The 27685-nt window shown below is 37.2% G+C and overlaps 1 long non-coding RNA gene across 3 annotated transcripts in view; it reads left to right on the forward strand.

The window, feature by feature from the left end:
* The window catches only part of LOC311440068, a 599898-nt gene that overhangs the window by 353297 nt on the left and 218916 nt on the right, over window positions 1–27685 (forward strand). For all 3 annotated transcript variants that reach the window (XR_014695191.1, XR_014695192.1, XR_014695193.1), the window contains 2 exons: window positions 1274–1346; window positions 4690–4897. This is a non-coding gene — a long non-coding RNA (uncharacterized lncRNA). The remainder of the gene's footprint in view (window positions 1–1273; window positions 1347–4689; window positions 4898–27685) is intronic.

The raw sequence follows: 27685 nt of genomic DNA on the forward strand, positions 1-27685 counted from the left end.
AAACAAATAAATAAAATCCAACCAAAATGTGGTGCTAATCTGTCTAAATGGTTAGATGTCATTGCTGTCTCTGAGGCTAATCCTTTATGTAAAGTTAAGCATATGTCCAGAGGGTTTCTTGGGTACAGTCAAACTTCATTTGCTCTCAAAAAAGGCAAATGGAGGAAAAGTCATCGTGATCCACAGCGCTTGGTATTGATGCAGGATCTGATGTTATTTCTTCACTTCATTGCAGGGGCAGGGAAGAAGGCAGGGCTCAAGTTCTCAGTACAGAGACTGCGATAGAGCGCTGTGCTTTGTGGTGCATTTGTACGTTCATAGCCTTAGACAAATTTATTTTTGTAGATGCCATATGTGAGGGCTTTTCATAATTGCCATCTGTGGAATGGAAGGCAATTCAGGCAAAAATGTGCACAGTTGTAAATATTAGAAAATATGGTTATTATAAAAAGTCACAAGAACTTGATGCAAATGTTCCAGCTACAATAGAAGGGCCAGATTCTAATAGCACGCATGATGCACAGTAACAGATTTTTCTTAGGTATGTTGGGATGCTCATGCTGCGCCTGAGATTAGAATCTATCCCAAAAATGGATTATTGGGATATGAAAGAACCAACGATGAGGAAAATCAAATTCTACTGAGTTTTTCCTCACGCTTAACATGTGAAATTTGGCTTTTGACATAGTTCTTAATCTTGGCAGTTTATTAGGAAAATTAGCAATGAAAAGAATAAAAATATAAATCCTTTCCCTCCATAAGAATTATATCATTGAATTGAGGTAAAGATGTGATCTGTCCACAATCAGTTGCCCCAAGCAGCTTGCAATATTTTTTTTATATATTTGAATATTACATGAAGCTAACAGTGATGGCATTACCAGAGGGATTTCCCTGAGCAGGGGGTTACCTCAGGTGTTGGTAGTGGTGGAGTTCTGTTGTGTGGAGGCTGCGTGCAGGCTAATCTACTCTGCAAGTCCTGTAATAATGGGCAGTAACTTCATTTATTTAAATCCCAAGCTGTATCCTCTTCATTTCCCCCCATATTCAGATACCATTTTTTACTCTTGTCAATTTGGGGAGGAGATAAGTGGGAGCTGGATAGAAGCCATAATTATGCTGGGGCAATCACCCTGCAGCATTCATTTGTATGCAAAATCTTGCCCTGCAGCAGTTTGACAGCTCCACAAGGCTGCGAAGCAAAAGGCTACAGAGCTTCTCTACTTCTTAAATGATGTATTTATGGCCCTTGTCTCTTGTCTTCAATTCACAGTGGCCCAGATTGAGCAAAGGAAGCTGGTATGGAAGTCCCATTCTCTTTTCCAGAGTGACCTGTCACCAGCCAGGTAAGAAGCTCCCGTTAGAGATGGGAGATTTGATTTTCAGATGTCATGGGATGATGAGGGGTGCAGTGAACCCAGCTCCTGTGCACACTGCCTTGGGCGAGAACTGAAGTCCCCACAGCACTCCAGTTAGAAAGCCCCTTCTTCAGACTTCTTTGTGGTTGAAAAGCAGTTGCACCAGGGTTTCCATGATTTTGGGTTATAAGATTTTTATTTGGAATGCTGTTTAGAGTGTGAATGATTTGAAATGCACAGTGATCCTAATGACCTCCATGAAAATCACAGTATTGATTGGTTCTGAAACTGAGTCCCCTTTAACTAAATGGTCAGATACAAAGTAAAGGACCAAACCCTTTGAAGAATGGGTGTTTTGTAGGGTTATTATATACCCCTTTTGCTGTATCTGAGCTGCAGTTTTTCATTCAGCACGACAGGATCCTTAATTTATTGCAACCAAAGGACTACTAATGCAGACAAATTCTAATCATAGATTCAGGATTTTAACAAAGGCTAAAATCACAGAAATGGTCAATGTGAATGTTTTTCTAATCTACAACTTCTCAGTGATTTCTGAGAGCAATACCCTTGTGCTAGTCATGCTTCTGAGACCAGCTATAAATCTTTACGCTCACAAGTGAAGCAGTAAAATTTCAATGGCAAAATGTTTGTCGTGTTAAAAATGTGAAAAATATGCCACTGTTCAGGGACAGGAAAGTGTCATGGGAAATACTCTTAAGACTAACTGTGAATATACAGTAAACATGTGAAAGTGCACATAGTTTTAAGATGTTATATTTTATCAAGATTTTGCTTCTCAAGTGTTGCTTTAAATAGCCGTATCTCTCCAAATATTTGGAAAATAGAAGTATTTCATTCTTTATCTATAAACTATATGAGTCTAAATATGAGCCAAGTGGTGTTGAATAAGCTACTTTTTAGGCTTAAGGTATGCTTTTGCATGAAAAGGTTTGAGCCAAAGAATTATGTATTTTTACTTCTCTCTATTATTAATCTAAATCCCCAAACCTCATTTTTTTCTTTAAAAGCATAGTGGTTTTCATTAGAAATATCATGGAATATATCTTTAGGTATAGGTTTTAAGCTACATCTTCAACAAACAAGTCAAGCTATACAGGATACCATATCAAGTGAGACTTGAATGCTTTGTATTACCAAGAAGTATGTTCCACATCTCACCATTTCCTTTCCAGTTCTAGTTTTCCACAAGGACAACAAGAATGTAAGAAGTGATAACCACTGCTATCATTATAATCAGCTGTATTTACTGGTATGAGCATTTGTAGCAGAGTTTACCTCATTCAGACACTGAGACGTAGGTCTAGATTGAATTGATATGCCTTGACAGCCTGTCTCTCTTTGAAATGATAAGGTGGGAGTGTTTCTGAGGGAATGTCTTCCAAAACAAGAGATGTTTTCCATAGAAACCTTCTAGAGAAAAGAAAAGTATAAATGAACCCAAGTCACAAATCCCTGCAAGTTGCATGGTACATTATAGCCTGGTTTAAAATACAAATTAAAAAGGCCAAGTCACACCTACCAGTTGAAGTTACGTGTTATTATGGGCCTTATTCATTTGCATGCTTTACTCTTAGCTCAATTAAGCACACTTACCCTTTCCAGGAAAACACTCAGCTAAGCAAAAGCCTTTGTAATTGCAATTCCCAGGAAGGCCAGGCCTTACCTGTGGTGTGCAGTTCTGTGTGAGATGTCTGTGGCAGGTTGCCCCATGTGAAGTCGTTGAAGGTTGGTAGGTCACATTGTTTTGCCTCGGAGTACAATGGGAAGCTGCTCAGGCGAGTGAGTCGTGCAGGATGTGCTCCAGCAGGGTGTGTTCAAATCATTTATCATGCTTGGCTCCTTCCGCACAAGTGGATTCTGCTGGCAAGATACCCTGTTTTGTTTCTTTGTTTCTTGTTTGGCATCTTGATTTAGTCAGTCATTGGGATGAATTGTGTGAAGAAATACTGTAATGTAAATTTTTGCAAAATGCAATCGACAGTCTCAATTTTGGGCCTCCAAACTGCTTTCTTACCAAAAAAAAATAAATAAATAAAAAAGAAGTTTCCATTTCTATTTTTCCCCTTATTTATTTATTTATTTTACTGTTGAGTTAATCTAGTTTATATTCACTTATACATCATTTTCCTGTATATTTGTTTAAAATAAGCATATAATTTAAGGAAAAAAAAATCTTAAGAAAAAGAAGTTATTAAGAAAATTTTTGTTAAAGAAAAAAATAATTTGTGCATTTAGTCAAAGTTCCAACAGAAAACAGTTTTCTACATAAATTTAACACAGGACATGTTTTCTCAATTTTTCATTAGGTTAAACAGCAAGTATAGTTTCATATTGCTGTTGATTTCTCTTATGCAGCAGATGTGCAAGTGTTTTGTAAAAATATATGCAGTACATAGAAGAAAGTCAAAGATGTGATGGCCTCTTTGGAACTCTTGGCAATTTTAAAAGACAGTTGTGTGGGTTTCTTCCTCTTTTCTAATTTTCTGCATTTCTTCATGTGCTTTGTTGGTGTCAGCATACACAGGGCATAGCCTAGGTTTGTATAGAGGACAGCAGAGAAGAGCTGGAATTGATGTGCAGAGCAGTAGAGATGGTTGCAGTCTTCATGTGGGACTGAAGGACACAATGCTAACCCCAAAAGATCTGCCTGTTGCAGTGCTTCACCACAACAGTGGTCTGTTAGCCACTGCTGCCTTGGTCTCAAAGTGTTCACCTGGTCAGCACCTGTGGAAAATGGACTTGAATATGAAGGCAGATTAAACCTTTCTATTTTCTTTCCTTACTCTAAAATAGGTGTGAAATCATGCAAATATCACTCCTTTGTCTGTTATTTCTTGAAAATGTCACCAGTGCCTGTGGAAGTCATTGTACCTTGGTGCTGCAGACGCTGTTCTTGGGCCCTGTTTCAATGTGCATGTACAGGGCACCAATTTCTGCTTTCATATTGGAACTACTTCAGAGAAACTTAAATGAAACTAAATCGTGGGCTCTCCTTCCAAGCTGAGAACAGAATAATTTTTCTTTTAATGCTGATTTGGTGCCAAATGCTGCATACCAGATTTGTGGTATAAAGTCCAGGGCAAACTGGGAGGAAAAAGAAGAGAAGCTGATGTTAGGTGATATTTTTCTAAAGTTTACCAATGACAGAAAACATTAGTGTGGGAAAATATTCTCCCACCAGATTTTTTTGTCTGACAGGGAAGGAAGCACCCAGGCCTTTTCTCTCCTCATATTCTGCTTCTTACAAAATGAGTTGTGTGTGTTAGTGGACTACAGCTGGAATTGTGTTGTGTTTTACTCATTCCAGTGACTTTGGCTGAGTCAGAAGTTCACCTTCATTTTCACCTCAGTGATCCCACCTTTGTACCTGGCCATCTGATTTCAAGTCAGGGCCACAGTTCAAGAATAAAGAACATTCCCCTTCAGCTGGACTCTCTGTGCCCGTAGGGAGAGCTTCAAGCAGAGTTTCCCGTGGCAGTGTGGAGAAATGGGGTTGTTACTGAAGCACCCTAAAGGTAAGGCCTTGCAGCCACTGCTAAAAATAGAATCTGCTTTTCTGTGGGGGTGCTACATGATTCTCCTGTCAATTTGCAAATGCTTTGCCTTTGGCATTTCTCTAAGTTACCACGCAATTCTACACTGGTATATTGTGACAAATAACTGATACCTAGTTTTTACCGATTTGAGGCTGGAGCCAGCTTCCTCTGGGGGCTGACTAGCTGAAAACAAGCAACCTCCCTCTGGCAGTAGACTCTTGGAAGCAGCAATTAGATAAACCTCCCGATGATGGCTTCATTAGTGCCAACATTTTTGAAGCCAGGGTGGCAACTTGTGTGGTTGAGAGAGGAAGTAGGACTGTAGTGAGGGAGCTGGCTCTTGCTTGCAGCAGTCACTATTTACTTGTCCCATCCCACCACCACCAGCAGGGTCTTTTCCAGGGCTGCCATCCTCTCCTGCTCCTTCGCTCCACTGTTGTGTTTTGCTTCTCATCTTCAGGATAGGAGACTCAGTTTTCTCTGCATTGCCAGAAAGCATCCAGCTGGCTCTGCCAGCTGCCTTCTCTCTACACCTAAGCCCCTTCAGCAGCAACTCAGACAGCCTCAGCCTCTCAGGGTGTGTGTGTGTGGTGCTGGAGCTTTGGAGTCTCCTGAAGTGAGGAAACATTCCCCATCAGGTCTTGTGGCTTGGTGCTGAAGAATGTTCATGGCAGATGGAATCTGTAGGGAGTTGAGATAACAAATTTCTACTAAAAAAAAGCTTGCTGCTTTGTTAAAAGCAGCTCTCTGGTATGAGTAACTCAAGTGTCTGGCCTGCCATGTTTCAGACTTTTCCTCTATATCACAGTGATTTTGAGTGTCACACAGTTGCTGGAATTAGATTATTTTAACAGGAAAAAACTTTTTGTCTTTATTTTTCACTTCAAACTGGCTAAGACTTTTTTTTTTTGTTTTTAACCTTCCCCTTAAATTTAGATGGGGCATGTGCCTGTGTTTATAAACAGCTAGACATGAGTTTATAACAAGAAGCATTAGACCAGCATAATTTTATCTTGGGAAAGAAGTATTGTTTTCCATTTAAAAGAAAGAAAATATTGGAAAGTGAATCCTGGGGACATTAAGTCATTAGTAAGGAAAAACTCTATTGAAATCAAACTCATAGGGATTGGCCAGACAGCAAAGTGCATATCCATTCCTGTAGAAAAAAAATTTCAGGCTAACACAAATTTATAGAAAACATCTGGTCCTATAATTAACATACGGAGTACTTACCATCTTTGCTTGTTCAGAATGCGAGACGTCCATTACAACGTGAACAGAAGGTATTGTGATGTGCAAAAGTTCAACCAGGACTAAAGAGAGAACTAAAGAGGTTTAACATTTGTGACAGTGTGATGAGAACATAGCTGGTTTAGTTCCTCTTACTTTTTCTTGTATCTTCATATTATTTTTTTTATCTCAGACATTTGACTCCTTTTACAGCATTTCAACTATCTTCCACTATTAGATGTTCTCAAATACCGGCTGTTTGTGACTGAAGTTCAAAGCAACTTTAAAAACACACAAGTGACATTCTGCCAGTTAGGGTTGTACACCGCTTTCTCACTTAGAGCAATAAGGAATGAAACAATGGCTATAGAGACAAGAAAATTAACTGCAAAGATAGAGGGCTTTGCTGAATAACAAACCTCTGCCAGCATGCTTGCAAAAAGCTCACAGTGGACAAAGTGGGCTGAGCCAGGGAGCTGTCAAGATTTGTATCACCTCCGCTGATGACTAATTTTGTATCTGCAGGCAAGTCATTTAACTGTCTCTGGATTGAGTTTTCCTTTGCTGTAAATCCACGAAGCCTCATGCGTTTCACTGTGTATGTGTCAGCTGAGGAATTTACCCAATTTCTTTCTCTGGAATATGGCAAGCTGATGAAGGGATTCAGCATTACCCTTCTAATATTAAAAGTTCATAGTACATTTTGGGCTTTAAAAATCAAAAGCATTTACCAGGTTGATAAAAATTAGTTCTTGACTCTCACATTATTGTTTTTAAGAATGGTACCTATTTCATTTTGAGTAGGGATATGTCAGTCGGACCCTAAATGAACACAAGTGAAAAAATGCTGTGCCTGTCAAGCATGAAGATAAGTTTTGTCGTTCAGCAGAAAGATGGGATTGTCTTAAGTTTATGACTGTTTCTTTTCACAACTCTGTCAGACAGGGATATCATTGCAGAAACTTTCCTTAAATTAGATGTTCAGATGTATTTTTCTCTAGGCTTGCAAAGGTTTTAGACTACTCCCCTAAAAATGAAAAATCCCATTAGATTCATTTGCATGTCTGTTTTAGTGAGGAAATCTGTATTTAATAGCTCGTCTTCTTATTATTAGTTCTTTCAGCACAATGTGATTTTTTTCTTGACCTTCTTCAGTACCTGTATTTACTGTGAATTATATTACTTTATATTACTTTAAATTTTTCTGTCTGTCAGAGGGAAGAGCTAAGAGGAAGTGTCAGTGAAAGTAAGGTAAACTGTCATTGTCAGACTAAGTATTGGTGTTGCAAATGCAAAATCACCTTTGCAAGGGGTATCGGTGACACTGTGCAACTCTTAATGCTCTTGAACCATTGCTGTTGTGGTATGTAGTAAAAGAGATGGGAGGCACTTCTGGGTTAAGGGAAATATATTTCATTGCCTTTCTTAAAAATGACTGCTTTTGGAAGTGAAGGTTGGGATATGGTGGAGCTAAAAAGTTGCTTTTATCTTTTATTATGATATCACATTAAAAAAGGGCTCATACAAAAAAAAAATAGAAATCTTATAATAAGTGTATTACCTTAGTTCCTTGGCATTGTAGCTGGTAGTGGGAACTGACTGCTGGGGCTTCTTCTCTTAAACATATCCTCTGTGATTTTGCAGGGGTTTTCATGCTACAGCATGCAGAGCAGCAAAATGAATGCATTTATTATAATTTTTTTCCCTATGCAGTTCATGTGATCTAATGGAACGATTGACTGCCCCAGCATCCCTTTCCAACTGCAGATTTCTTACTCCCAGAGGTGTCTCCAGAACATGAGGGAGCAATGCAACAGAAGTTGCTAAAGCCACTAATTAGAATTATAATTAACAGATAAGGATATGTGAGGATTCTTTTCCTCATAGGGGATTCAGATGCGGTATTTTAGCTATAGTTTTTGTCAGTGTTAGTTCTAGCGTTAGCCTCCTTAGATTCTGCCTGAAGGAGAAGCCACATTCACTGTAGAATTAACAGTAACTCATTTTACATGTGGCTAGAGGGCTACATGGAAGCTTTAAGGGAATTGGCTGATCAAACTCACCTCTGTCTACTTCAGCCATTCCTGCTGTTGGAGGAAATGAAAGTTCAGGGGTTATTCAGTAAGGCTGTGGGATGGAGAAGAGCTGCTGAAAGAAGGGAATCATAGGACCACAGAATGGTGTGTGTTGGAAGCCATAAAAACCATATAGCTCCAAGCCCCCTGCCTTGGGCAGGAAAGTTTGCCCTTCAGGAGGGGTAAGATTAGCAATAGAAGTTCAGACAAAGAAATTCTGGTTAGTTTGACATAATCTAGTAGGTAGTCTGTTTATTCAGGAACTCACATACACTTGAATAAAGTTTTAAGGGAATGAAAGCATGAATTGCAGCCCAAAAGAAGTGGCAGCAAGAGGGCTGGACACTTCAGCAACATGAGCAATACCTTGAATATGTGGGACTTTTAGGAAGATGCAACACTTGGATCTGGGCGCAGTTCTGGAAGGAAGAGTTGCTGGTCCTTAACACAATGACAGACAGCTCAGTGATAAACTCAGTTAGGCAGTAATGATGTGTTCCTTAAAAAAGGTAAAATAAATGAAGCAGTATGCTGCAGAAGTCCTGGCTAAAGGGCTTGCTGTAGGAAGAGAAGATTAAAGCAGTAGCTAACATAGGTCACTATAAAATATACTGTTCAAAGATGTATAATTGCTTTCTTCTTTTCAACATCTCCCCAAATGCCAGTGTTGGCAAGTTTAAAAAGATAATGAAATATTCATGCAAACTCTTTGTATCCCTAATATTTGAAACATTCACCTGAATGATAAAAATGTGAATTCAGTCACAATTAAAGTTTAATGAATGCAGCATTTGTATTATGTTCAGGACAATTTGGCTAAAAGATTCCCTAGGAAAAAAGACAGGACTTTTACGAAATATGCCTGTGATTCTTAAACCAAGATTGCAACCTAATAGGGTTGGAGAAAAACACTAGTGGAATGAAAAGAAAGGTTTCTTCCTGCTTCTGTGGCAAAAGATTGTGGTGACTGTCCTGGTGCTGTGGATTTGCCTTAGCCAGAGTTTTTAACAGCTTGGATTGTTGCTTTGTGGGCCATGTAACAGCATAAAAAAGATTGTCCTATTTTTTATTATTATTATTTTTTTTTATGAAGAAGAAAACTCTATCTTCTATGGAAGCATGGTGCTGTCCGTGCTTTGCAGAATTTACGAATAACAGAGAATTGATAGATGAATTATTTCAGTGAGAAGTGCTCATCACTGTTCCAGTTTAAGCTACTGATGTAACTTTTATTAAGAGACAGAGCTAAAAATTCTACAGTCTGATACTGATAGAATTGGAGTGCTTGAGACTAAAGTTGAGCTCTGCTGCTTCAGTAACTAAGCAGGGGTATTTCTTAGCCTAAAAATACTGTGTTGAACATCAGGAAGTCACATTATATCAGCTTAATATTAAATTAAAGTTCTTTCATATACATCATTATCTTCTACCATAAGATGTGCAGCTGTTCGTGCAATCTGCACCCAGTCAATAGTTTGTGACATATCTTGAGCAAGTATTTTATCAAAAAAAACAACATGTCTAACTTTGTAGCCATCAACTTGGAATTTCTTCTATTTGTTAATAGATGTATTCCTTTGTATGCTGTATTCCAGCAGTGTCATATTTATGTTCCAGCAATTACCCACACTTAATGCTCCTTTGTGACCTTTATGCATGTAAGGAGCAATGAAAATGCACTTGGGACTTGTAAATGTCATGGTCAAGTTTAATCTTTCATGATTGTAAGAAGCTAAGCATGCATAATGGAAAATAGTGAAATAATTGCTTCTTAACCTGGAAAATACTGTTCAGTTTATTCGCACTCTTATTTTATGTGTGTTAAAATACCTTCATGTAGTACCCATTAGAGGGCTGCCTTCAGTCACTTCATTTGAGATACTGGGGTTCTTCCTTCACAGGAAGATGACTGCAGTGCTAGGATTAGTAGCAATCCTCCTTTGGTTCCCATATGCCTCCCATTTCCAAACCCGTATGTATATCATTAACTGTATTTTTGAAAGCTTAAATGAAAGTAAGTTGTATTCAGGTGGAAATCTGAATAGGAGAGCAGTATTTTTTTTCATAGGATGCCAAATAGTAAAGGTTTTGAAAATCACATTATACTTTGCGTGAACAGCGATTACTCTGAAAAGCAAACATCACAGTTATATTTGGTATTCTTCGTCACTGGCAGTTACTCATAGCATATTCTATAAGTAGTCTTATGTTTTCATCTGTCATAAGGTCTAGAGGTCTAGGCAAAAAGAAGAGTTATGTGGAGAAATATTGTTGTTCCCCCACCCCTTAAATTCAGTGTTTAGAAATGAGTTAGGAGTTTGTTAGTATCTGAAGTTCCTCACTGTTCAGAAGGTTTGTTTCCATTTGCTTTTGGCTTCATTCACGATAGAAGAATAGCCAAAAGAAAAGTAGGTGTTATTTTTAGGGATGATGCTTCCTTGTTCTTTCTGACTAGTCATAATTGCGTAAGTGTTGAGACAGATTTTCTTCTTTCTGTTCCGTGAATGGGATCAGCAGCAATATGACTGATAACGAAATGGCACCGACCCCATCTCCTGAATTAGAAGGACCATTCTTAGGAGAAGAAGCAGTCATTTATTGAGGGGATGAAGCAGTATCAACTGCAGTGATGTATTTTTTTTCTCCATAGACGTATGAACTAAAGGTTCATTAAGCAAAGAATATCAAGTATGCAGGAAACTGGAAAAGTTAACCAAATATAATGCAGAAGAGCAGGAAATGAAAGGAGCTTAGAAAAGTGAGGGCATCATAGAACTAATAGCTTTTCAGAAACAAATATTTGTCAAATATTAATTTAAAAATATTTTTGTTGCTTTTGTTAACATCCAAGTATTTGTTAGTTATCTCTTACCTCGTACAATTGCTTAGTTGTACTGAAATTGCCATGAGGTAGGTAAGTTTTAATTGTAGCACCTTTCTTTTTTAGAGACTCGAGCATTTCAATGGGACCTGCAGGAAAGGGTAATAACTAATGGGAATAAGCATCGGGGAAGTTGGTCTTAAATTAATGTCTATTGTAGTCTTGAGGGTTTGTTTATATTACCAGCCTAAGCTATTGCTTCTAAGGGACTCTTTTGTATATTGATTGCAAAGATTTATTTTAAATCTCCTCTGATAGTCATTGCAAATCACAGCTTTAACTTTTAATTATTGTCTAGGCAACTGTTTTTCTGAATTATATTCAATGTCACAAGTATTTATTTTCTTTTGAATTCCAAAAGACCATTATAAATATAGGGTATCTGAGGTTCACTTGATCTGAGAAATAAGAAATCTGAATTATAAGATAATTTAGTTAATATTTTAGTGAGAGGGATTTACAGAGTTCTCTCAGTGAAATAACTCCATACATATGGAGTTACATAACTCCATGTTACATATGGATGGATATGCTGACTCCAGACCATGAACCGCAATCTCTTCTTAATGTAATTTTGAAGTCATTTTACCTGTTCTATTCTCAAGGGGAGACATTTTTGCAGGAAAAATAATAATAGTAAAGGTAGTGCTTTCATTGTAGAATATTATATGGTCCAATTAGTGTTAATTTTTGAGAATATAAATTTGCATATTGAAAATGTAAAAGTTTGTGTTTCTTGTGTTTTTTTTTTTTCCTTAATAGGTCATGTTAAATTTTCTTCTAGTTAGTACAAACTAGTCTTGCAGTTAAGATTTAGAGCTTACCTAATGTCTGTTTTTTTAGAAGATGGGGAGTGTTTCAGATCTGTCATGGATATTAATACATAGAGATATTAACAACACAGAGAAATTTTTAAATGTGTATTTTTACTGATCCAATATACAATTATTTACTCTTTCTAAACTTTTTTTAAATCAAGCTAGGTTCAGCTAATAACCTTTAAAGTACAAAATACAGTATGAAAGAAATATTCCTTTCTGCAATATAAACGAAGATTATGATCCGTAACTTTTACCATAATACAATGGTATCTTGAAACAATCTGTTTTGGGAGAATTATGCGAGACATAATGGGCATTCTGGACTAGCACTCAGATAGTCCAGTGAATACAAATGATCATTGCAGGAAAAATTGCAGGCTGAGTATAATGAATGAATTTTGTGTATTTGTTATACTTCATATACAAAAGTACTCTGTATGTTTTTTCACATAGAACCTCTGCATGTTCACTACCGAAGGTCATGTGCTTTCTCTTTGTTTGTTTTTGATTTCACCATATACAATTATTTATACATGTATATTTTCTCTTTGTTCTCCTTACTATCCATAAGACAGATTCTTGGTCACATTCCTGTAGTGACAGTAATTAACTATCAGCAATTATATCCCTGGGGTTTCCAGTATCATCCTCTGTTTTCATTTGAAGGCCTCTGCCATCATCTCATGACTGTCACTAATTTTGAGAGCAGTTCTGAGTGTTTTATAGGTGACCTGGGGATACTTAATCATGGCCTGATATGTTAAATTTAGAGCATGGCCACAGCATTTCACATATAGCATATAGTTCTTTCCTTTACAGTTTGGTGCTATTCTTACCTTCCAGGACTATTTAATGTTTAACTTTCTTTTCTCAGCTGAAATAAAATAAGTAATCATCTTATCTCCAGAACTAGCCAAAATAGTAAATCTAAAACTAATGATGTAATACTTGAATCAAATAGTACAGAACAGCTGCAAAACTCCCTTAAAGGACAACTGGGGATTTTCTTTCCTGGAGAACATCTGCTTCATAGGTACCACATGCATACACATATCTCCACTGCTTCCACAGGTTCTTGGCAAGTCTGTTTTTGAGTATCAGTGGTCTTACATTTCTTTCATAAGTTACTACAATAATTCCCTCTTACCTGTAATTTTCATTCCCAATAATTTATTCAATATTCAAAACTTTGGATACAACAGAAGGAAAATACTGAGCAGGTCTTGTTACCTCCAGTTGAATTCTCTATTTATGCAAAATGTAAGAAAATGCAGAAATTTAGAGCAGGAAGCAGTAATCAAAGTTTTCTACAGCACAATAATAAAATGCTTTAATAAAATGAAATCTTTCCTTAATTTAAAACAGCAAGTCAGTGCTTGGTGTTTTTTCATTCTGAAGCTAATATGTCGGATTGTGGTGGGCAGCTTTTAACTGGTATCTTAGACAACTTAGATCGTGGGAAAAAATTGTTGAGGAAACAACATAGCTGAGAAAATACTCATAAACTTTCATACAGAGCTATCATGTAATAAATGTCTTTTGTAAAAAAATGAAATGTCTGCTTCAAAATGCAATAATTTAAGAGACAAAATGAAGTATTAAAAAAAAAGTTTTTCTGTAACCTGAAGGTCAGTTTTAGTAAGCAGCTCTGTGCAGACACTATCAGAAAGCTGTACTCAAGATTCTCTGAATTGCTGAAACAGAGAATCGTGCTCATTTCAAATACAGCTTCAGAAAACCTGTCATAAGAAACTGGATTGTGTAAGTAGCTGATGAAACTGTACAGGAAATGTATTGGAACAGTATGATCTAGTCCAATCTGAAATATTCCTGTTACTCTTATTTCTTGCCTCTGTATGCAGGGGAGAGAATGATTAGTGGAATGGATCTGCTTTGCCCCTGTCCGGGTAACATATTTATTTTCAATAATGATTTTATGAAATGATCATACTCATTCCAGTTGTGATATAGTCAAAGATACATTTTTCCAAATGAAACTGAAATCTGTAGTTTTGCATGGCTCTAAAATGTTGTATCTATTGATGTAATGGTGTCTTGCACAAAAATTCTCCTTATGAGAAACAATAGACAATTGTAGTGGTTTTAATAGAAGATAAGTATAAGAGGTATAACAACACTTAGGAAATTGATGAGTTGTATATAAATGAGAATATGTATTCCTCCTCCCAGTAGTGTTTTCTGTTAAGAAACAAATCAAAAAGGATTCCCCTTTCCAACTACTGGTTAACTTTGGATTTCTTTTCGTTTGGCCTCCCTAACTAGACAGTTTATAGAGTAACAGCAGAGCCACTGCAATGGTTGGTCGTCTCTTTCAGCTGTTGGCAATCTTGTTCATCCTTGTTCTAGAAGGACATTTTAAAGTCCCTTCCTATTCTTTAATCTTAAGTCCTTAAATCTCTCTTTCTGGCCTGCTGTGTGGCATCCACAGCTAGTAATTCCCTTCAGCGTACTGTACCTGTTGCTCTAACTTTGTCTTCGGAACAAATAGTCAATTACAGATTGTGTTGAAGGTCAGTCTCAGGTTGGATTGTGCAGTGCTCTCCTAATGTGAAAGATACAACTTCGCAGCAGTCTCTATGAAGCATACCACAATCACTGATCGTGTGTTACTGTTTCTACACATTCTGGATATATATATTCTATAAATCACTTTATCTTTTACAGTCTCCGTACATTTCAAAATACATCTCAGTGGAAACCTAAAGGTGCAAAAGCAATTTACTCTTGAAAAAAAACAACAATATTTATTACGTCAGCCACTTGGCACTGCCCTTTCCTTTCCATCATTCATTATTGACTCTGCCATTCTCCTTGGTTTCTTCTTCCAACTTCCGATTTGTGTGTGCCATTATGGAAGAGAACAGTCTGTTTCAGATGGTTTCTGTAGGACAAACTATACTCTGCGTGAAAATTTAAAAGTATATTGGAGGAAATGTGCATATTGCACAGTATGTTAAGTTCCAAATATTAAGAAATTGTACAGATTTTTCTCATGCAGTCAGGGTCACCATAGTTACTTCATCTGTACTGCTGCTGAACTTTGCCATCTTTATTTCTGTACAATTTCTTGTCTTTTGTAAATCATGTTTTATATATTATCATCTAGCTGCAATTTGATTTCTTTTGTGTTTCTCATTTTTGTACTTGAAGCATCTAACTTCCATGAAAGGATGACTATGTGTTTATTGACTGTGTCTGCATTATAGCCTGAAACTAACAATTATTTTGTCATTTGTATTTCTAGTTTGATTTATTTTCCACATATCCGGCTTGTAGAGATTTGGTACTTTGTTTTCATTATTTAGTATCAGATGGAAAGATAGTTTACTTGAGAAGTTACAGTACTGCTAATAACATGCAAAGGATTTCTAGAAAGAATAACGTGGTGCTGTGACTATTGGTCGTTATCTAGATTTTGGTCATACAGTCAGTACAGTTGGCAGGTCATACTTTGTGTGCCATCTGTCTTACATTACAACAGTCTCGTGCAATTCTTGACTTCATGCAAACTCATACAGTTCCCAGTTCGCACTGTATTTCAGTACACAGCCTGAACATTTGTGTCCTGTAAAATTTCACCTCTGCTTCAGCTCAAATTGATTTGTCTACCAGCTGCCTCTGGCTGGTCTTCTCAGCAGCTCAAACAGAGTTGCTCAAATGAAGCTTGGATGTTGCTGGTGACAACTTTATGCAAGATGAGCCGTGTGCTTATTTAAGGCTCTGACACCAAAATGCTGCAGTTGCAGCTAGTCTAAGAGGACAATATCTATTGCGGCTTTGTGGATATGATGAAGAATTTATCAAGGTGTGTCTAGAAATTTTATATGTGCTGAGACTTCTTGCTATTTATTTGGAGAATATGATGCTGTGAATAGTAGCATTCATGTCATGTGGGTTTTCAGGGCTGTATCTGAACTTGTCTTAACTGTTTCAATTTTTTAGCAGCTGTTGGGCCTCTGAAAGTTTGACCAGCTGATCAGCTTCAGCTGGAGATGAAGCAAGCCTTTTTCTCAATAATTTTCTCTTAGAGCCATGAATGCAAGTCACTAATAAGTGAGGAGAACTGAAACAGATGCTAGAAAAATTAAAATCGATTGATTTTATGCATAACATTAACAAGGCATTTTATCTTGGTGACAAACAGTGCTGTCTTAAGTAAGCATTCATTTGACCTAGTGGCTTTGTTATCAGTTGCTATTAATATCCTTGTAGCACTCATTAACAAGACTGCAGCTTTCAGGGATTTAGCTGAATAGTAAGTAAAACTAGATTAAACTGACCTATAAGCAACATTTTTTCAAGGAAAATGAAACACACAAAAGGAAAATATATTAATGCTAGTTCAATATTATAAATCAAACAATAAATGGACAACCAGCATAAATGCATAATTATTGCTGTGTACTAAAATGAACTGTACCAAAGCAGCTTACACGTTACCAGAAAATTGAAGGAAGCTCTAAAAGCATCCAATTTACCATCCAGAGCTTATGAACTAATGCTTGCAAATGTTTCTACTGAAATGATACTCACCAGTTTCCCTGGATTACAAGAGTCAAAATCATTTCAATTCCTTCCCCTGTTTCTCCAGCTGACATATCCCTATAAGCTGTCTTTGAACTTCTTCTGGTACCACTTGGTGCAGAATTCCTGCTCAGTACATCTGTCAGGTTCACAGCTGCATCAGGAGCCCGAGTCAGTATTTATTTGCATAACCAGGGCAATTGCTTCTTATCATCAGAACCATATTATGCAGTATCACTAGCTTAGCCTATAATTTTATTTTATTTTTTAAACTGCTGTAAACTTCAATAATTGGATCAACCCCAGCTTATGTCAATTAAACCTACAGATCAACAGGTTTCTTCATTTTCATTCTGTACTTTATTGGACTGGTACTAGTTGAACAAGAAAAGTTTTAGTTACTGATACTGTGATCAAATCTGATCACGCCAGGAAAAGCTAGAGCTTGTTTTCTATCCTGTGTTGCGTTCTATATGCAAGCATCTCAGCTGTCAGGCAAGGAATCTGCATTAGAGCTTATTGGAGATCTCCTAAAGTAAACAGAAATATTGATTTTGTTTGTTTGCTTGCTTATTTATTTTCTTCTTTTTTTGAGGAAATAGCATTAGGGAAGTAAGATCTAACTATTGATTCAAAGCCTAATCTTTTTAATGTACTAACGGTCTGTGGAGAACTTAAAATTAAACACAGATGCTCAAGCTTCTATTTAATGAATTGTAAAACAATACCGCATTAAAAGAAAAAAAAAAAAAGCCTAACTCGATTAACCTGACAGCTATTATGTTGATGGCATGGTCCCATCAAAGCAAGTGGAAGATGCCCTTTGGTCTGACCAGGCAAGATTTTTCTGTAAGTTACAGAAATAAGATGCAATGTTTTCATAACCAGTTTTGACCCAGCACTATCAGAAGTAGGTGTTTTTCAAATTGCATTCAATAAAATTACTATTCTGTAGCCACTATTACGCTTTAAATGGCCATTCTAGTGCTCCTTTGGAATGTAACATGAGTGGTCATTGACATCAGTGGACTAAGATTTTTCCTCTGAGGTTTCTCACCAGATAGTAGCTCTCTGAACAAACTGTATATTATGATATGAAATATTTAATAACAGAGCAGCAAGATTGCTGACAGCACTGGAACATTGAAGACATCTGTCTGATTCATAAATATGTTATATTTGGTTTCACAAAAGCCAGGGAATGTCAAATCATACAAGAATCAATTTAGTTTGGGCCAGTTCAGCACAGTTTTAACTCTGGGGCATAATTATTTGCATCACTCAGTGACATAAACATGATCTCTGATCACATCTTTGCTTTGAAGAAGCTGCCTATGTTGTTTCTTCTTTGTAGAGTATCTCTCCAGAGACATACAAACTGAGCCCAGCAGAATTTGCTCATATTATCAGTTCCTCTTCATATTTAGATTATAGTAATGAGTAATGCTCAGAGTAATTCTGTGGTCTCTGCTTACGTTTCTGTGGCATTCATGTCTCTTATAGCAGAGGTTTGCCAGTTTCAGATAGTTGAAAAATATCAGCATCTCTTTTCATCCCTCAGTCTGACAGATGTTCTGCCTTGCTTATTTGAAGGAAACAACAAAAGCATAAGAAAAATTAGTGTCTGTTTAACTCACCACTGAGAGTGCTGGGTCCCTGTGCAAAAACAACCGTGCAATCCTTTTTGGACCACATTTTAAGAACAAGACTATTTTCTTCTTCAGAGACTTTCATCATCATCCTCTCATTGTGTTGCCTCTCACCATGCAGTCATCTCAAGAGTGAAAAAGATTATTTATATAGGTCTGCTGTCTGAGGTAGTTGTGTGATATTTTATAGGGAGGGCTATGTACTTGGAGAGGGATTGATCTTAGACAAAGGTATGTTTCTTTTTACAGGGCATAGTAAACAATCATACAGCTCACACAAAATAGGTGACCAAAAATGATGGTGAGAGTGCAGAGTGTAGACACTTAAAAAGTTAAAAAAAGAAAAAAGAAAAAAAAAGTTGGATAAGTACAGGCTGGAATATTTTTAAAATAAACTTAGACAATGCTGACATTGGAATTGGTCATTTTCCCCTGTTTTTTTTTCTGAATGGTGTGGAAAATGAAGAGGAGGAAGGGAAAGAAGCAAGCAAAATGGCTGTATTTAAGTCTGAAGATTTGGGCCCTTAACAGTGCCTTTATGTCAAGCCAACACTTCCACAACTAGAAGGAATTCACAAAAGCTGTCTTTAACAAAGGAATGAAGTCTTTCGTCAGGGCTTTAGTAATGATTTTGGAGAAAGCTTTCTTAAAAATTTTTCCTAGTCAGGATAGAAGAATTTTAATATTACCATAATATGGATCTGTCATCTTTCAGGCTGCTTTAGGAGTCACTGTGATCAGTTACCGGACTTTCTAATAAATACCCTGAGAAAATCCATCCAGTAAGAGGAGTTGGAGGAAAGATTGTACATCAAATTTGTAGCTGGTGTAAATGCCCCTGGACTAAACAATGATCTGATTTAGAAAGAGGACTTGTTGACAGTCTCTCTTGAGTAATAATTCACTAACTGCATGGCTACATTTCTTTTCAGTGGCTCTCTGGATCTGAAAGTAGCTTTTCTTCCTGAGCAGTTTGTTGTTTAATGAGATATAAACACCCCTTTGAAATGCTTTCATTATGGTAGCATTCTTTTAAATTGTACGATTATACGTGGTGTTTCATGTCAGGTTTATGTGTCCTGTAGGCCATGAGGCATGAATCAATGTCACATACTGAGAAAGGCTGGGGTTGTCAGGGCTCCTGAGTAGACTTTTGCAGAATTTGCACAATGAGCAGAAGAGGAATTTCAGGAAGACAGAAAGTATGGTTTCATAGTTAAGGTAGTAGAAAGCTGCCCCAGATAAATGGATTCTTTTCCCTGGTTAGTATTACCAGCTGATGCCATAGCATTTGTGTGTGATCTAAACAAGTAATTTTAGCTCTAACTTTCAGTTCTTCTGCGACTGCATGCTACTGACTTCCCAGGTGGCTGCCTTTAAAGTCCTGTTTGTAGCTGTGTGAAGCACCCAGCAGAGGATGCATCAAATGGACAGTGCACTCCAGGTGGTTGGGTTGGTACTGTGAAACATCTTCATAAACAACCTGGATTATGAGATATAGGGCCCCTTGGCTAGCTTGCAGATGGTACAGAACTGGGAGGACTGGGTGTGCAGCCAGTCTAGGGGAGAAATGGGCTAACAGGGCTGTCAACTAGTTCAAAAGAGGAGAAAATACTTGCACAAACACATGAAGTCTTGCAAAGTTGAGGAAACAAATCAATAGACCGTGTGAAAAATGCTGTCAGGAGTAGGTAAGATGCCACCATTGCCTTTGGAAGAGAAATGCGTAGCAACAGTGATGATTCCTTGAGACCTACCTGAACATTGCACTGCAGTATGAATTCTTTCTTTTAATTTCCCATGTTTGAGATCACACCTTAGTATTTAATATCTGTAGACTTACTTCGTCTTACCTCTTCAGCTGCTTGTTTGAGTAGTGATCTTAGTATGATTTCTTTTTAACATTTCATTAGTTATTATTTTGTCAAGATGGACTGGAAATACTCCCTTTTCAGAGTTCCATGGCAATAATCACAACCAAAACACATGGGAATAGGGTTGCAGTGATAATAAAAGATCATTGGAATTCCCTTCTCTGATAAAGTTCTGGAAATCTGTAGTAGTGACTTTCAGAAGCAGCACACAGCAGAGGGTTGCAAGGACTTCTGCTGGGTAGTTTTAAGGAACTAATCAAAAAGAACTCCTTGGATATGAGCTCTTTCTGGATTCTTTTCATCTAGGAATAAAATCCAAGTGAGTCAGCAAGAAAAAAAAATCTTCTACAGAATCTAAACTATACAATACTTTTCAGATCTGCTTCTGGGCAAATAGCTCCACTATACAGGAGGGAAATTAATAGAAAATGGCCTATTAGTGTCCTTATTTATAGTTCAAGACTCAACAACTCAGTGATTTATATTTTCAATTTAATCACACCAACTGATGTAAGAAATAACTGGAAATGCAGGTATGACCTTGCTAAAGCAGACTATATAAAATTCAATGTAGCAAAGCTTGTATATTGAAAATTGTGCAGTAATAAAATGTTTTTTTTGCATTGTACTGCTTGCCAACTATGTCAATACAAGATAATGGTTTAGGCAAATTACATGACTAAAGAATTAGAAATGTAACTGGAAAAGGAAACATAATGTTGAGTTTGTGGCAAGAACTCGTTTTGTATGATAAAACTAATTTGTAATTTGATCCTTAAAGCAGAACATGAGTACTGAAGCACTTGAAATGAGAGATCCATTATAGAAGAAAGGAAGTGTGAAGACAAAGAAATAGTCTGACAGCAGCATAGACAAGGGCAAAAGAACTCTTATGGCAAATAGCTAAATATAGTATTTGTCAAAAAAAAATATTAAAAAAGCTGAAGTTCATGGGAGGGAGAACAAATAATGGAACAGTTCTAAGTTCAGGTTTAGAAATTCCTTTAATTTACTGTATTTTTGTCTTCACTTAAATGTTTCTTAATGCATTTGGGCAAGAGAGAAAAGTTACTGAACTTGTGGAAGGACAGAAATTCAGCTTAAAAAGTACAGCTCCTTATTAAAGACTTTCTGGGATCTGTGTGTTTATGCTGAAAAGAGAAAGGAGTGTGAGTGACTTCATACAGTAACACAGGTCAGGAGTCTAGACACACAACAGCATTCCCGTGACACACGTGCTGTCTCATGTGGAGCACGTGCATGGTCTTTTGTAGGAAAATGAGACCTTGTTCTCCTTGTGCTTTTGTCTCTTCAACTGTTGGTGAAAGAACTTTTGTCAGGACAGGGCTAGGAGCATTTTCCGTTAAGTAGAACCAAGTGAAACCTGCCCATTCCTTGGAACACGAAGCATATAGCCGCATCCAAACAAACGACTCAAAAGGAAGTCCTCTGAGTGACCAGATGTTTCCCCTGGTGGTGGGTACTCTAATGAGAAAATGGCCTCAGGGATGAAAGAAAAGTTAATTTCAATGGTTCAAAATACTTCTTACTAGCAAAAGTGATTTTTTATTTATTTATTTTTGTTACATCTCCATCTGATTTACACCTCTATGATGGGAAGAAGAGAGTCAAAGCCATTCACTGCAAAGGGTTGAACAACAAACATCTTTTGTACAAGTTAGATGTATTCATTTTTCAAAGGATAATTTATTTCCTGGTACAGTTCCTCGTAAAAATATAAATCCATTAAATTGTGAAAATACCCTAATGGCCTGGCACAAGTGCAGAGGGCATGATTATTCCAGAGTTATTAAGGGAATGATCATTTAGATGGAAAAGTTCACATTGCTTCATTGAAAGACTGTAAAATGATAGTTAAAATAGGTTTTTGGTCTATTAGGCTCTTTGCTAATCTTTTGGGGGAACTCATTAATATGCTTCAATGAAAAAAGGCATAAGGATAGTTTTCATCAGGTGAAATTGTTAGTGGTGTGTATCATGCATGAGATGCATTATAAGTTGTGCTTATGATGTGAGAAACCTTGTAATAGCATTGGATGCCCTGCATAAATTGCATTCTTGGGAAAAGAAAAATGCAGAGAAATTTAGTTCTGGAATAGAATGTGTAGAATTAAATTATATGCAACAAATCAACGCATTACATACAAATTCTCATTGTACTATTTTGTGGCCTTTTGCTTCTACAGTATAAATGAGGTACTTCCTTGTCTCCTAGTACAGATCTTTAAGAACAGGGCTTGAGTGAAGAGCGGCAATGCTGAAATGCTCTGCCCCGTGTCCTTTGAGTCAGGTAGAAATAGCTAATCACATGCCAGAAGCAAGCTTTGGGCTATGATTAATCCCTCATGTTGAGAATTATTTTTCAAGAAATTGTTTATGAGAAGGCATGAGTCTTTTGGAAAGAGAGACAGCTTGCCAGAGAAGATTATTTTCAACATCCTGTTTGTTGAATAGATACCTGGTGAGAGAGCTCAGCTGAATACATTTGAAAGAATTATTATTCAGGAAATGAAACCTTTTCAGATGACTGTTATCCCAGTTTGAAATCTGATAATGCATCTTGGAAGGGTAGCACTTGGGAGTGTTATAAGTGGTAGGGAATGTAGGACATCACAAATCTCTGTTCAAGTATATTTTTGTACATTTACCATATTTCATTGGTGTTTTTTTAATGGGCTGACAATTCTACCATGTTCGTTTGTCTGTATTTATTTGGGATTAAATTAGTGGAGAGAAACCTCTTATAGCAGAGTTCTCAAATGATACTTCTTCATACAGGCAAGGAGGTGTACAACCGCAGGACCTCCTCTTACAGCCTTCATTTACAGTTTTCAGCTTTAGTAATAAACAGTGAAATGACTATGTCAGTAGAAGACAGGTAGGAAGAGATGTATTTAAGCTGCAGAAAAGTATTCTAAAAGATAAAATGTAATGCCTGAGTTTCATAGAAAACGGTGCAATGTGCTGGTCTCATCTGCTTGTTAGGAAGTCTTTCGTGTTTATTCAAGGACTTGCAGTTGCTTACACCTCTTCCATGTCAAAGATAAAACTGCTAAAAAAAAAAACAAACATGGCAGTGGGTTAAACCCCTAAGACTGTATGTTCAACGCATAATTCTCATCTGGTTTTGTATGTGCATCGATACAGAGAGATTACATTACGTTTTGAATTTACATTGCCCAGATACAGAAAGCAAAAGACAGCATCAAAATGGAAATTCTCTACTGCTGAAATAAGTAGGGAAGGCATACTCCCGAATTTTGAGTTTATAGAGAAATTTCACCTTAAATACAAAATTCCTGTGGTCTGGAAAGGAAAGATGCAGAAGGAAAGGATTTGGGGCTGAGTTTTCAATAGTTTTAGTAGCTCTGATGTTCTTTCTCATGGGCAAAGCCTACTGAGTAGTTAAATGGAAAGTATTTGTTGTGCTTATATATGGTGCTCTTCTGGTTAGCATACTTCAGTCCCACTTAGTCTGCAAGGCTGGGATTGTGTTGTTTCTTGTCCCATTCATTGAAGGGAACAAGATGTTTCTTAATTGCTTGTGAGGCAGTTGACAGGCATCTTTTGCTTATATCCTAGGTAAAGCTATAGAAATTTCTCAGTGTGGCAATTAATGAAAATTTTGAGAGATTCTTTTAGAAATGTTGCTATTTTGATTTTTAAAATGACTTCACAATATTTTTTTCTGTTTGCTACTTCTGGTCCACTAGGGTCTATTTGAAACCAGTGTGTAAGTAAGGTACAGTAGTTAATAGTGAAACTTACACAACTTTTACTACTAATAGTATAAAGCTTGCACGGGGGAAATGTTGCCTTCCTCATCTATTAAGAGCAAGGTCAAAATTATACTATAGCCTTTGAACTTCTTAAGTCCATCCAACTGTTTACGGTTTTGTATTCCCAAAACAGAAAAGAGGTGAACAGCAGAGAGGTGCAAAGTGACCTCCATGATGATTTCTGCACAAATATAGTCTCCTTTAGCAACTACTTCAAAAATAGCAAGTCACATATTTAATTTATGACAACGGAAGGCCTTAGTTCAGCATTTCAGTTTGTAGATCGATGATATGAGATGGGTATCTGAGAGAATGAGATCCTTAAGAGTCTGTCTACTTACAGTACTTTCTTTTGGCAACTCCCACCACTTTTACCCTTGTTCACTGTAACTTTGCTATACCAGCTCACAGCTCGTTGCTGATTTTCCCTTTATAATATTCTAAAAGCTCCCAGCTTTATATCTCACATTAGTTTGAAACAGGAGAAACACACTAAATTGAGCAACAATAACAGATAAAGTATTACAGTTCAGAAATACGAGAGGATTGCCCTAATTTCAAGCTCTTCAGTCTCTTTTCTATTATTAACATTAACTCTCAGAAATATTTTAATAACCAAGGGGACTAAATCTTTTGATCTCAAATTCATAAAGCTCCATTTATTTCAGGAATGGCAAATAGAACAAGGAAGAGTGCAAGTGGTCACATGACTGTTACAAAAGGTGAAATACATCTTTAAATTCATCAATAAAAGAGAAAAATTATATGAAAATTAAATGAAATTATAGATACATTACTAACAAGAGCTGTACTATTAAAATTAATTTACAAACCTAAAGATTAGTCCCTACTGATTACTGGATTCATTCCATTACAGTTTATGAAACTAGTAAGATTTATACTCATAGTGTAATAAGGTAAAGTCTTAATATCTGAATGCAGTGAATTAATGCTTTAATTAAAACGAATAAGCCAGTCTTTGTTTGGTATGTTGCATGTTTTATATCAGAGTTCTAGATGTACTTAAGCTACTCAGATATTTGCCCTAAGAACATGCTTGACTGGGTAGAAAAACCATACTGTTTTTGAGTAATGTCACTGGTGAGAAGTATGTCGGATTTCTGGTAGAGTAGGATGTTTCAGAGTCCTGGAGCATTAGGTGCTTCTTCAAATTTAAAATTTACTCTGTGATGACAGTAGAGTGAAAATACTTTGAAACAATGCAAATGACTAAAAGAAAGCAAAATCTGTATTTGTTGACAAAAGTTGTCTTTTATTAGTACTGAATTATGTATGACTATACTACCCTGCCTTCCTGGGAAGTGTTATTTCAGAAGAGGCTGAGAGCTGGAAGCAAAGCAAGAACAAACAGTGGCTTGGGAAGTGATGGGCACAGTGCAGGAAATCACAAATCCTCGCTAAAACAATGGGGAAGCTGTTAGGCAGCACTCTGTCTTTTTAGGGCAAGGTTAGTGTTCCCAGGTGAGATACAAAGATTCGTAGGTAAATTAAGTCCAAGTTTAAAAAGGCCACAAGAAAAAAAAAAGACATGGAAGCAGTTGTTGGTAGTTGCTGAAGAGTTTTTGACAGAGAAGTTGGAGTGACATAGTTTTTGTATCTGTTTCACAGTCCTAAAGGCTGATCTAAATAGCTTGAATGTACTGAAACTGGCAGGAAAAAATTGAGAGTTCGTTTTTTTCTTTTTTACTTAATCCTTTTTCTGTGTGCTCTCTGTGTATCTTTTGAAGGAATAAATAATGTTTTGCTGTTGGCTGTTTTCGGGCTGCAGTAATCCAACATTGTGATGGGATCCTGGGGAAAAGGTCTGGTGAAATCATATGCCTCAAAGTTAACTGGTAGAGATTTAGGGATGATGACTTGAAAATCCCTATTGGAGAACTGTAATAGTGAATAGTTCCAGTTAGAGAGAGGACAGACCTGTTCCCAAAAGGATGGGTCTAAGAGAAAAAATGCATCCAACTAGAGGAACATCAAAACCTGTAGCTGTAGATGTGGTATTCTCTATTGTAACCTCTGCCATCAGTGTCATTATTGCCTGGCTCGGAGGTGTATAGTCAAAAAGAGGAAGCTTGTGGTTTACTGCAGATTGGGAAAATGTAGACTATAAAATGTATCGTTTAGTTCAAATGATTACAAAGTGTTCAGATACTCCGTGGAACAGATGAAGAGGAAACATGATGCTTGTGACTGATTGCTCTGGGAAGGGCATCTTTCACGATTTTAGGTTCCTGGGAGACAACAGCCATTTTGTTTTTTTCATTTGTAGGATGCAGGACATAAATATTTTGTACTGCATCCCGATGATGTTGCCTTTGTTGTGTTTCCTTTAAGCTAGAAGAAATCACTGTAGACTAAGGTTTCCATTGCTTATGGCAATCTCAGCTTGAAGAAAAAAGTCTTAGCATTCCTGTTACTTAACATTTCTATTTGCATATTGAGTGAGGAAAGGAAATACATACATGAAAACAACTGTAAAAAGCGTCAGAAGTTCTTGCAATGAGTTTTGTTATGCTTGAATATTCAAGCCTGCATTGGGAGGCTAAGACTGCCAAGTCTCACTGGAGTCATGGAGTTCAATAATCTGGCTGCTGGCAAAGTTCAGGAGGGTGGTCTTCTCTTGCTCTGAATTCCAGGTGCTGTGCTAGGTTGGCTGGAGCAAGGTGCTTATATACTTAGATTAGTTTTCTTTAATCTGTCACATTAGAAAAATCAAGCCTTGACACTTAGAGCCAGACACTTGTACTTGACTTGGATGCTGTTCATCTGAGCTCTGAGAGACATTTGGAAAAATTCAGGTTCAGTCTGAAAAAGCAGCAGCTTCTAACCTTTGTGTACGTCTCCATCTGACAAGCAGTGGCACTGTACATTTCTTACCTTCAGAAATCCGTTGGGAACGCTATCATTTTGATTTTATATCTGTCTTGACATAGGTATCTCCCAGTTTTGCCAGGGGAAATATATTTATTTCATGATTGATATCAAAGTTTCCTCATGTGTTATCTGCCTGAGGCTGACATTGTATTATTCTTGTGCAGAGGCCTACATACTAGGGCTTGTAGGACTGCTCTCTGGAGTTTCTTGACTTAGAGCCTGAAAATTGATTTAGCAGGTGATATTAGCTGCCTCTCATATCATGTCAGCTTTGGCTTAAAATATCAGAAAAGACCAGACCCCGACACAATAGCAGTAGTCAAAACACTGCCTGTTCTGCTGTCAAGGGGCAATGGAGGGTCAAGAAAGAGTGCCGTAACTTTCTTGCTGTAAGGAACTGCTAAAAGCAGCTGCTCGTTAAAGCTTGATTAACTCTGCAAATTAACAAACTAGTCCAAGCCTTCAGCAATTCCAGGCAGGTCCTTCTTAGTTGGAGGTACTGAGGATCTTGATACATACCTAATATTTGCTGAAAGTGCAAACTTTGGTTTGCACTTTTCAGGCCTGTGAGGTGTGGCCAGTCACCTAGCAAAGGGAATCATTTCAGGGTCAGGTTTTAGTCAGTGTTTGTCCACCTACTTGAAGCGCACAAGAGTTAAGCCTTCTCTGGCAGACTGGAGCTGGCAAACCCCTGGTCCGTGGCATCTATCTCAGACCTGAGTTGGGTTCTTGTCAGATAATTTTCCATATGCAGTTCTCTCGATTTTAAAGAGCTGGTCCAGTGGCCTAAATACTTTTGTAACTTGTCTCTGAGTACTCTGTTACTGTTAATTTTTGATGTTTACATATTTTGACTATTAAAAACAATCAATTTTCACGGTTCCCTTCAGTTGTTACTTAGTTGTTGATGTCCCTCTTTTCCTGAAAGAGCAATTAAGCCAAAACTAAGTGCTTTGGTTCTGATGTGGGCTATGAGCAGGCACATGGACAGTTATTCCAG

Source organism: Aythya ferina (assembly GCF_964211825.1).
Source record: "Aythya ferina genome assembly, chromosome: 7".
In the NCBI taxonomy this organism is placed as follows: domain Eukaryota; kingdom Metazoa; phylum Chordata; class Aves; order Anseriformes; family Anatidae; genus Aythya; species Aythya ferina.